A 12,588-nucleotide genomic window follows, 5' to 3' on the forward strand; every position below is an offset into this window, starting at 1 on the left:
TACTGTTTTCCTCAATTTACTTTATTGAATGCAAAATAAAAACATCTTTAACACACACACACACACACACACACACACACACACACACATATATATATATATATATATATATATATATATATATATATATATATATATATATATATATATATATATAGATAGATATACGTATATGAATATGTATATATATATAATTTACATAATGTCAATAGAGAAAAAAATATATATATATATATATATATATATATATATATATATATATATATATATATATATATATATATATATATATATATATATATATATATATATATAAGCAAGTTGGTATATCTCTTGTTTGAAGGTACACAGGCACACTATTATTTGTTCTCACTCTTCCTCTTTTTTTTAAATGGTGTACAAGTTACGTATTAGCATTGGCCCGTGGCTGGCCGCAGTGGCCATGCAATTTTCAACAACTTTTCAAATGGCTTGTTGGGCAAGCTTGATAGGAAGATAATAGATACCTGGAGATATATCAAGAGATTGCCTTTCCCAATCTGTTCCTTTGTCTTCTTCTTTACTCTTGTGTTCATTTTCTAATCGGCCGTTACCGTCCACTCTTCCTTTGAAGTTGCTATTTCGGAGGGTACTTAACCTTGTATGCTATGTCGGCTCCATCATGTTGACTCATTTTGTCCGACCTAGTTTATTTTTAGCTTACGGATAATACAGTATAGGCTGTCTTATTTGTATTCGTGTTAACATTGTTATTGTAATTTTTTTTATAGAGTTTGTTCTCAGATATCATGAGACCTTTTTATTGTTCTTATTTTATTCTCTCTGAAGATATTGATCAATATCCGAGACCAGTTCGTCCGAAACGTTACCATTTCCGTCTAATGTGGACTTCATGGCAATATTCATGACCTTACAGTTGCCTCTAGTCAGTATGATATTCTGTTATACTTATAAATTTTGTTTTCTAAAATTAGGCACTCAGCTGAGCTCCTTGTTCCAAGTTCTAGAAACCGAAAATTTTGAAACAGGATACTTTACTTTCTTTACTTTGATGGCTGCTTTTCCGGTCCTATAAAGCGGGATAACCCCACTCTGTACAGGACCTTCGCTTTCGTTTTGCCTTGTTCGTTCAGAGTATTTATCGTTTCAGATCACGTATTGTTCTTTTACTGTTAAATCGTCGTTGCAAGAATTTTTATATAAGAAATTCTTCAGTTTCCTCTTGGAAGCCTTAATGTCTTCAATCATTCGAATGTCTCGTGGGAACTTATTATATAGTCTCTGGCCGTATATTTACGGGCTCTAGAGCCTAAAGTAGACATATATCTAGGTTCCAACAGTTTGAAGCCATCTCTAACTATTCTCGTGTCAACACGATAGGTTGGCTACGTAATATGTAGCAATTCTCTTAAGTATTTTGGATGACCGGTTCTGATAACATGGTGGGTTATTGTACACGTTTTAAACTAAATTCTCGCTTTAATCGGCAACCAGCGTAAATAGATCAGTATAGAGGTGGTCCTTTCTCTAGGTGGGACACCTTTTATCAGTCTTGCTCCTCTGTTTATTATGTTTTGGAATTTCTTAAGTTGCACTTTTGGTAAATTGTAATAGATAGAGTTGCACTAGTCAAAACTGGTAATAAAACTGCTCATCACAAGTTTCTTTAGAGTATTTTCGTCCAGGTACTTTTTTATAAACGCAATATTTCTTAGATAATACCCAGCAGTTTTTATTACATTATTTATTTGGACATTTAGAGAAATATACCTAGATCTCGAACTTTACTAGATATCGGCACAGAGTCATTATTTATGTGCATTTGAATATCACCTAAGTCTCTCGTGCTGTTTCTCTTACCCATCACCATAAATTCAGTTTTGAACTCACTCAATTTTAGTTGTTTTAATGTCATCCATTCTCTAACACTATCAAGGATTTGGTTTAGAGTTTCAATAGTATCATCTCTATCATTTATGGAAAAGTAAAATTTTGTGTCATCTGCAAATAGTTTGAACTCCACGCCATGCCTTTGTAGTACTGTATTTTCAATAGACCAATAATATAGATGCAGAATATGATTGGGCTAAGTACACTGCCCTAGGGTACCCCTTTGTTTAAGGGTTCATATGATGAATAAGTGTTTCCAATTTCTACACAGTAATTTCTACCAACTAAGTAGTGTTTTAGGTATTCGAAGGCTTGATCTTCAACGTCAATGGACCGTAGATAATTTAGTAGCAGTTCATGCACAACTGTATGAAATTAAGCACTGAGGTCGAGCAGTATTAAGATACCATATTTATTTTCATCCATCATTTCCATCATAATCATTTACAACAGAGCAGAAGGCTGTCTCCGTAGAGTATAGTTTTCTGTAAGCAGATTGATTGTCAGGCAAAGCTTCTATTACTTCAAGTGGCTGACTATTTGTTCAAGAATTATATATTCAAGATCTTTTGAAACAAAAGATAGAATCGAAATAGGTCTATATGAGGTTAATTCCTGGTAGTCCAGTGCGTTTTACAGAACTGGTGTGATTGTAGCCATTTTCTCAGACTTAGGAGACTTACATTCATCAATGCTTGCATTTGCTATTCTTATTATTATTTCAGCTAGGCTAGAAAAGTTTCTCTCTCCAATTACTTCAGATATTGGCATAGGATCGATCGCGCAGTTTGTTTTCTTTGCTCTCTTGATAATTTTGGTGATGTCATCTTGTGTTATGTCGTTAAATCGTATTAATTTTATCTGTGTGCCTGGCGTATAATTAATCTGAAGTTGAGTATTTACAAATGACCTGGTTATATTTTCAATTTAGTTTTTAAAAAATACTAGAAAATTACTTGCTAGTTCCTGGTCACTGTATCCATCAAGTAGCTTCTTTTCTTTTACGTTTCCCATTATACCATTCAGGAGACGATATAACTTATTTGAGTCTTTTGGTGCTTCGACGATCTTTATCTTATACTATTCACTTTTTTTTTTCCTTCTTAGCAGGTAGTTATATTGACCTGCAGCAGTTTTTTATTCAACCTAAGTACTTTCAGTTTTTAACTGATTCCACTTTCTTTCTTTTCGTCTTTTTCCCCTCTTTTTTACCAGGTTTTCCAAACCAAGGAGATTGGTCTTTTACAGTTATAGTCTTTTCCATCGGTGGGCACGTGGTATCATATTCACTTTCACTCACTTTATTTCAAGTAGTCGAAAGACAGTTATCACACTTAGCTCTTGACAGACATTGGTCATCATGACCTCGGGGAAGGTTAATAGCATTACTTATTTTCTTTGTAACTTTTTCAATAAATACGGTAGAAGAAAAATTTGATCTATGTCTAAAGTTTATTTTTTTTACTAATGCATGTTTCTGTAGAGGTAGACGTAATAAGTTTGTGTACTGGGGAGATAGTACAGTACTCTTCAACTTTTATATTAAATACAATATTATTCATATCATCACTTAAAACTAAGTCTAACGTATCCCTAGTTAAAGTAGTTGTACAGTCGACATTATTCACCAAAGCGGCAGGATTTGATGCGTCATCCATCCAAATATTGAAGTCTCCACAGATAACTAATTCGTTTTTTGTTTATGATAATCATCTCAATGAGAACACCGAATTCTTCAAAAAAGATACATGTACTAGTGTTTGTTCTAGGAGGTTTGTAGATGGCAACAAAGGATATTTTTCAGTTTTTGGGGGGCGTATGAAAGATGGAATGTGTTCGGGGGGGGGGGGGTAATTTCACTGATCTTTGCCTTGTCCAAGTTATTTAACCATGTTTTAGATAATGCTAGCATATCTAAATATTTCTTGTTTATTAATTCTCAAATTTGAATAGTCTTATTACCTACAGATTGTATATTTACTTAGCCACAGTTTATGACATCACTAGTACCCATGATCAGTATTTTCCACTAGTCTTTTCAATTCCAAGTCATAAGCTTTGCAGTCTCTAAAATTTACTGTGTGGTCAGTTGGTTTGTTTAACTTTGTGCAGTTTATACACTTTAACACTTGCGAATTACACTCTCTGGTGGAATGTCTCAATGAACATTTCCTGCAGACTTATCATCATTCTTAGGCTTGCAATCTTTTTCAAGATGTCCATACCTCTGGGAGTGGAAGCAGGTGATCACGTGGTACCTATTAAGTCTTTTATATATACCCCATCGTAACGAAACTTTGTCCCCATTATCATGAATAGCCCTCCGAACTTCAGGATCATATTTCAGCACTTTGTGGTTGGTTCACCCGAACCCGTTTTCTTCACGATTACACTTATTTTCTCTTCTATATTTTGGATTTGGTCCAGGCAGCGATTTCTTTGAATCATACATTTACTACATCATCTTCATCATTGCACACATTGTATATCATTATTTTTGTTTTCAGTTTTCCGATTTTTCTCGTATCAGTGTCAGCCACAAATGTCTAAATTTTGTTTGCCGCCTCTTCTCTGATTGTATTGTTTGCAAAGTTTACAACATTTCCATTCGTAGTTGACCTTGTGTTAAGGATAGGAATGCCTTTAAGTGCTTGTTTAACCTCACGGTTTCTTTCAGTAATTTTAGTTGTTGTATTATATGATTTGATTATTAATAGTTTTTTTCCCTTAACTTTGTCAGAAAATTTCGGTTTCTCCAGTTTTGGGTCTATCAGTGTTTGAAGTGTTGTTTTAATTGATTCCATATTTCTCAGTCGGTAGTCTGGGTGGAAGTTGTTTTCCAAGTCATCAATTTTCCCATCTTGTTCATTCAGATCTTTCTTTAATTTTAATATTTCTAAATTGTTTTGTCTGGCTTCTCGTACGCAGTGTGGGTATAACCAATACAGGTTATTCCGTTCATTACCAGTGATGCCTGCCACTATATGCACACAATTCCTATGGTAAAATCTATTATATTCACATTCTATCCCTTTTTTCCATTCTCCCTCCATGTTATTACATATGAGGCAGACATTGTTAGGAGCAGAAAAAGTATACTATTCCTTATCACTTAGGTTTCTCCATAAGACTAACTAATATCGTTTCAATGATATTCTAAGCAAGAAACAGAAAGCTAAAACACAACTAAGGACGTGTATGACACATTCATATTCTAGCACAGGGGTTCTTAAACTTTTTTCCCTTGCGACCCCCTTCTGCATTAAGCATAGATCCCATGCCCCCCCCCCCCCCCCCCGTCCCCACCCTCTAAATTTTTGCCAAACTAGAAAGTATCGAATTTATGTATGTATTGTTTATATAAACAATATGATGCTTTTTGTATGCTAATATACTTCATTGGTTATGTGAGTATATGGATGAATGATAGATTTTTATTTCATTGCTGTTGATTTTTTATAGCAATGCACTGTACTATATTTCAATAAAGTAAACATTGTTCATAGAAAATGGGTAAAATAAATATATTTTATAATGAAACAAAATTTTATCTTAATCTTTTTTTAAACTGTTTTAGCATTATACAGATTGCAGTCATTACTTTGTTAGAAAATACTAGGAAAAAATACTACTTACTTCAAAATGAAACATAATTTTTACTCTTAATACAATCATTCATGGATCATGACCACATAAAAAAAATGTTACACATCCTCCTTAGTGATTAATTTATCCATATTTATGTAGTATTGTAAATCAAAAGACATCATAATTACTACATGTTTATTTTCTTTATTACTCTTTTAACTACTTATAATATTATAGAAAAAGTGGATTATAGCCAGTGGCCTTTTTTACTTAGTACTGCTCATCAGTGGGATGGGTTATATTGGCTCTTTTGAGCAGCTAGTCGGGGAATATTAGGTGGTGTTTGGCTCAATGCACATCGGAGATCACATGCCACATCAAGCTTATTTCTTTTCTTCGTTTTGATTCAAACTAATGCTGAGAACCCTGCTTCACAAAGGTAAGTAGACGAAAAGGGGACAACCACTTGTAGGATTCGCTGACTGGTTTTCTGGTAAACTGAAAGATATTTTATCCAAAACATTTACATACCAAGAGAGGTAAAATCATCTTCTGCCAAAGAATTAAACTTTAGTTCTAGGAACTGCTCTTGTAAATCTTCTGGAACATCAACAACTTCCAGGGAAAAGGGGTTCCTGGCAGGACTGAATACAAAACTCCTCTCACCGATGTTAGGGAAATAACGTTGAGACTCATTTTCCAGTCCGTGAAGGTGATCTTCGATCTCGGTTTTAAGGCTGTCACTGAAGCTGTTCTTATTCAAGAGTTTTCTCTGATGAGGAAAGGATGATGTGTTTTTCATCTGGATACGACGCTTCCACAGCTGCAGCTTGCCAATGAATGTTCATTGCATCGTAGTGAGCAATCATAGTTGTATTTTTTCCTTGTAACTGTCGGTTCAATACATTTAACCCTGGAACGGTACGGTGGGTCGTCCGCGACCCCGAGCGTCAAAAAAAAAGAGGTTTTTCTCACGTGACTCACCTCCGTGACTGAATTTGTGGGCGATCGACCTGCAGTAGGTGTCTCGCCTACACGCTCTAGTAGTGTCCAGATGTGCATTGCTGTAGCTGTACTCCTTCCCCGATTTCTGAGACGCGTCGTGGTCGAGCGCGACCGAGTTTACCCTTCTAAGGTAATTTGCATAATTATCAAAGTTATTACGTATTATGAAATTGTCGTAGAATGCTGCAACTTGTATAGGTTATCAGTTGTGGAAAGTCTTGGTGGATTGTTTGGCTACCATGTGCATGATTTTTTTTTAGTTAAAATGTCGTTCATCACCACGAGGACCATTTTACCGCGAGTGCCCATTTTTCATTTTTTTGCCAAGTCATTTTTCCGTAAGATATTGCCAAATAGTGTCGTAAAACTTTTGCTTTTTTAGTGTTGGAAAGTGTGTCTAGATGATCTGGCTACCCATGCGTGACTTTGTTTTTGTCAGATACGACGTAGTTATTGGTATATTGGGTATTTAACTGCGGTTGCCAATTTCTGTTTTTTTTTTCAATATTTGTAAAAATTTACTACGTAGTGAGGAATTGCCATATATTATTGATTTTTTTTCATGTTTATGTGTTAGAAAGTGTGCCTTGATGATTGGGCTAACACGTGCATGTCTTTTTTTTTATCTGAGATGCCGTATATTAGAATGTTGGGCAATTCACCGCGAGTGCTCCGTTTTCATTTTTTTTTCATTTTTTTGCCAAGTAATTTTTCCGTAAGATATTGCCAAATAGTGTCGTAAAACTTTTGCTTTTTTAGTGTTGGAAAGTGTTTCTAGATGATCTGGCTACCCATGCGTGACTTTGTATTTGTCAGATACGACGTAGTTATTGGTATATTGGGTATTTAACTGTGGTTGCCAGTTTCTGTTTTTTTTCAATATTTGTAAAAATTTACTACGTAGTAAGGAATTGCCGTATATTATTGATTTTTTTTTCATGTTTATGTGTTAGAAAGTGTGCCTTGATGGTTGGGCTAACACGTGCATGTCTTTTTTTTTTATCTGAGATGCCGTATATTAGAATGTTGGGCATTTTTCCGCGAGTGCCCATTTTTATTTGTTTTGCATTTTTTTTGCTTAGTCATGTTACCGTAAGGAATTGGCAAGTAGTGTCGCAAAACTTATATTTTTTTAGTGTTGGAAAGTGTTTCTAGATGATCTGGCTACCCATGCCTATTTTTTTTAGCCAGATATAGCGTATATATAGGTATGTGTTCGATTTTCCTGTGATTGCCATTTTTTCGTTTTTTCCCATTTCTATCAAAATTACTACGTACTAAGGAACTATCACAGAGTAATGATTCATTTAGATGTTTATTTGTCGGAAAATGTGCCTTGATGGTTTGCCTAGCACGTGGCTGAATTATTTTTTCTGAAATGCCGTATATTAGAATGTTAGCCATTTTTCCGCGAGTGCCCCTTTTTATTTGTTTTTCATTTTTTTACTTAGTCATGTTACCGTAAGGAATTGGCAAGAAGTGTCGCAAAACTTATATTTTTATAGTGTTGGAAAGTGTTTCTAGATGATCTAGCTACCCATGCCTATCTTTTTTTTTAGCCAGATATGGCATATATATAGGTATGTGTTCGATTTTCCTGTGATTGCCATTTTTTCGTTTTTTCCAATTTCTTTCAAAATTACTACGTACTAAGGAACTATCACAGAGTAATGATTCATTTAGATGTTTATTTGTCGGAAAATGTGCCTTGATGGTTTGCCTAGCACGTGGCTGATTTTTTTTTTTCTGAAATGCCGTATATTAGAATGTTAGCCATTTTTCCGCGAGTGCCCCTTTTTATTTGTTTGGCATTTTTTTTGCTTAGTCATGTTACCGTAAGGAATTGGCAAGTAGTGCTGCAAAACTTATATTTTTATAGTGTTGGAAAGTGTTTCTAGATGATCTGGCTACCCATGCCTATCTTTATTTTTAGCCAGATATGGCGTATATATAGGTATGTGTTCGATTTTCCTGCGATTGCCACTTTTTCGTTTTTTCCCATTTCTTTCAGAATTATTTCACTAAGGAACTATCACAGAGTAATGATTCCTCTAGATGTTTATTTGTCGGAAAATTTTGTTTACTTCTTTTTTTATTGAATATCATCTAATTTGTTTAGCTAAAATATTATAGTGTTTTAAATTTTTTTTTTCGATTTTATTTCCCTTCAAAAAAATTTTTTTGGGTCAGAATTTTAATTTTATAGTCGTAAAATAATCGACAATTATCCAGCAACCCACCATACAATTTTTATGCATATCCAAGAATAATTAGATTAGTAAATAACACCTTGAAATTGACATACCCTTCCTACATTTCAAGTGGCAGATTAAGGAGTCTGAGTCAGTGTGGTTAGCGGCCATTTTGTGGACATATCCGAAGCGTAAGTTGCCCTATCTATATATATTCTTGTTCCCTATAGAATTTGTGATATTGTGGTATATTTTTACCTGCATAAATATCATATTATATATTAAATATATGTATTTTTTTACGAAATTTCGAAGTACTCAAAAAATTACCTTTAGATATGGCCCCTGATATAAATGTAATTTACAAAATAATGAAGATTTTTTTTACATATTTCTATTTTAGGATAACATATGTCTATTCCCTAAAAAAATTAGCCACTTCCTATTTCATTTGGGTACCCAAAAAAATTCATGAAATTTGGACAAATTTTTTTGGCCAAAAAAACTTACCCTTTTTTTCTCAGTTCAAATCTTCACCTCCATGGGTTTGACTTCATCCAAAATATATCAAGATGTGTCCTAAATATTCAAGAATCAATTCCTAAAATGATTTGTGTATATATGAATAAACTTTTTTTTTTATGAATTTTTATGTAAGGTCTTTTTTTTCTACCTAATTTTTAAAAATATTTATAATAAATAGTTTTTCTGCAGATAAGTAGTATTTATATTTACAGTTGTTTTAAGCATTCATTGAAGTTTGTTTATCAAAAGAAAAAAAAGGAGGTTACTGCAAAAACTGATTTTTCAGGAATTTTTTTTTGGCATCGGGGTCGCGCGCGCGCGTCTGAGTGTACCCTTAAAGGGGGTCCGAGGAGCGTACCTATCCAGGGTTAAAGCTTCAAAAATACCAGCAAGGTATGCCAAGGACAAGCCTACCTCCTCTGAATTAAAGGTGGCATGGTACTCATTTTGTTCAATTTCTAAAAACCGTGCTACCTCTTCTCGAAGCTCGTAAAAGCGTCCCAACATGTTACCCTTTGACAGGCAGCGCACATTAGTGTGGAAAAGCAGTGTCTCATGCTCTTTTTCCAAATCTTGACACAACTTTATAAACAGTCGTGTGTTGAGGGCACTATGCTTTATGTGGTTTAAAATCTTGATCACAAAGTTATTCGCATACATGCAAAATAAATGAATATTTGATTTAGCATTCAGACCAAAAAAATCCTAATATAGAAATAACTAAAATTTAATAAAAACATTTATACCGTTGCTCTATATAATATACAAAACTAGATGATAATATAGTCTTTCATATGGACAATAATTTCTTTCAACATCTTCACGTTTATGAGGATTCCAAATGCATATATAATTATATATATCGTAGTTATTCATGTGCATTTTCTAAAATCTGGTCACTCTGCCTATATGCATAATGCATATGCATTACCTTCATGGTAAATTTTTACTATGACTTACCAGGGCCTAGGGGCCAGAAAATATGTTTTACCAGTAGATTTTGATGTGTTTTGCACGAATTTCACCTTCATTTTTGGCGGAAATCTCCCGTTTTTATCCCACACCCCAAATGGTGTGTGACACAAACTGTGTATTTTCGACAAATATGAAGGTGAAATTCCTGCAAAACACATCAAAATCAACTAGAAAAACATATTTTCTTGCCATTGATAACTAAAGAAACCAACCTAACCTAACCTAACCTGTCACTGCCCCTAACCTAGGCGGTCACTGCCCCTAACCTAGGCGGTCACTGCCCCTAACCTAGGCGGTCACTGCCCCTAACCTAAGCGGTCACTGTGCCTAACCTAGCTCGTCACAGGAAAAAATTATGTATTTACCTTATGAGTCTGAATCAGAGTCCTATACTGGGTTATCTGCTTCAGGTTGTTCAGCAATGGGTCGTGCACGGTCACCATGTGGTCTGTAAAGCTGAGCAACTTGCAGCCAAAAATGATGGTAACACTGATCGTGATTGTAACGTGAAATAAATAAATATCTGGCCAAATATTGTTCCAGATATTCAGATCGATTCCCCGGTCGTTTGGACCACTCCTTGACGTCTCTCCAAAGTCTTTCAATGTTTTGCGTGTGCACACTTGGGTCTGTCCCTTGGACAAACTCCTCACTATGGTTTATCACTTTGTGGGTATATCCCTCATTTCCTACATTTCGATACGCTGCCCAACCATCACTAATTACAATAGAGCCTGGCAAGATATACTTTTTAATTAATGGGATAAGGGTCTCAGCACTTCTGTCTTGCCCATCGTGATGTAACGGAATGATAAATTTTTTTTTGGACACACGCTCAATTCCTCCAAACAACCACACTTGATTTAATTGTCTACCACGATTTTATTTTCTACGTACAATTAGTGTTTCGTCAATTTCCACGACGATGTCTTGACCATCCACCGGGGATTGTTCTGAAAACCAATTTTCGGTTACTTCCGAACAAAAGCTTCGCCAATCCACACTTGTTCTGCTCGACCAATGTAAACAGTCTATGATGGTAGAGTGATCCCAATGTTTGCCCAAAAAATGATTCACAAAAAGAGCCACTTCCCAAGGTTTCACATGTGCATTATCTAAGAATGTACCCTTGAACAAAGAAACGGTGTATGTACACTGAACACTAGCTTTTTTCTTGGGAGCTTTCCTACGACGTCGACAGAAAAACAGGTGCGTATTACTATTATAACTGCAAAGAATATCACAATGGGGGCACTTCACTGCCACAGGTAAAGCACCGTGTCCTTGTAAAAAAATTATGATTTCGCTGTTTTTCGAATAAAAGGTATTGATACACTTAAAATAGTCAAGACTACAGCCCGCACAACTGACTTCGACGGTTGCCATCGCAAACTAAAATTTGAACTGTAACGAATGTGCAGAAGATTAATGCGCGCCATACCGGAAATGTGTGTGTCTCGCACCCAAAATGCCTCCAAAAAGGGGAAAAAACGAAAAAAATTAATATAACGTTTTTCTAGGTGCTTCAACGTAAACTAGTACAGAGAAATACGCTAACCCATTTTGGTACAACAAAATATTAAGTAAAATGTTTAAAATACATGCATACAAACATGAAAAACGAGAAGAGAAAAATAAAATGCCTGAGAGGATGCACGAAAAAAATGCTTTTCAACCGCTAACGCTTGTGTCTCGGACCAAAAATGCCTTAGAAAGGGGGGGGGGGGGAACCACAATAACGTTTTTCTAAGTGATTTAACGTAAACTAAATAACAAAATAACAAAATATTAATTACAATATGTAAAAGACATGCATACAAATAAAACAAATAAAAAAAATTGGCTGAGGAAAATATTAGTATATATTGGACTACTTACTTAAGGGTATGCGAGGGTGCAAAGAGGCTCAGATGACAATATTTGCTGTGGAGTCAACATGTCGAATGACTTGTCCATTTTTTAACAAATATTAAAAATAAGATATTGAATAACTCGTTAATTATGCATTTCCGCCGAAAAGTGCATAGAAGAAAAAGTGACTGAAATGTGTAGCTGATGTTGTTTGTAATGGCAAATATCGCCTATGGCCTGGTAAGTGCTTGTAAAAATTTACCAATGTGTCTTTAAACTGCTATCATCTATAACTTTTATGCAAATTGTTTTGTGGAGTAATCTGATTAGGAATATTAAAATCAATTAAACCACGATAACCATATATATTTTTATCAAGAATAAAATATATTTTTTTATTATGATTATTGTACATAAAAGAGTATAGAAACTGTAGTTTTTCTATTTCGTACTGTTATGTTTCGTTGATTTCATTTAAAAGTGAAAAAGAATAAAATAAAAATTTCACACATACGTCCCATAGCCTACTACCACAAATAAAGATCTGCTTTCACTTCCGTCG

This window comes from Palaemon carinicauda, chromosome 9, assembly GCF_036898095.1.
Source record: "Palaemon carinicauda isolate YSFRI2023 chromosome 9, ASM3689809v2, whole genome shotgun sequence".
Lineage (NCBI taxonomy): Eukaryota > Metazoa > Arthropoda > Malacostraca > Decapoda > Palaemonidae > Palaemon > Palaemon carinicauda.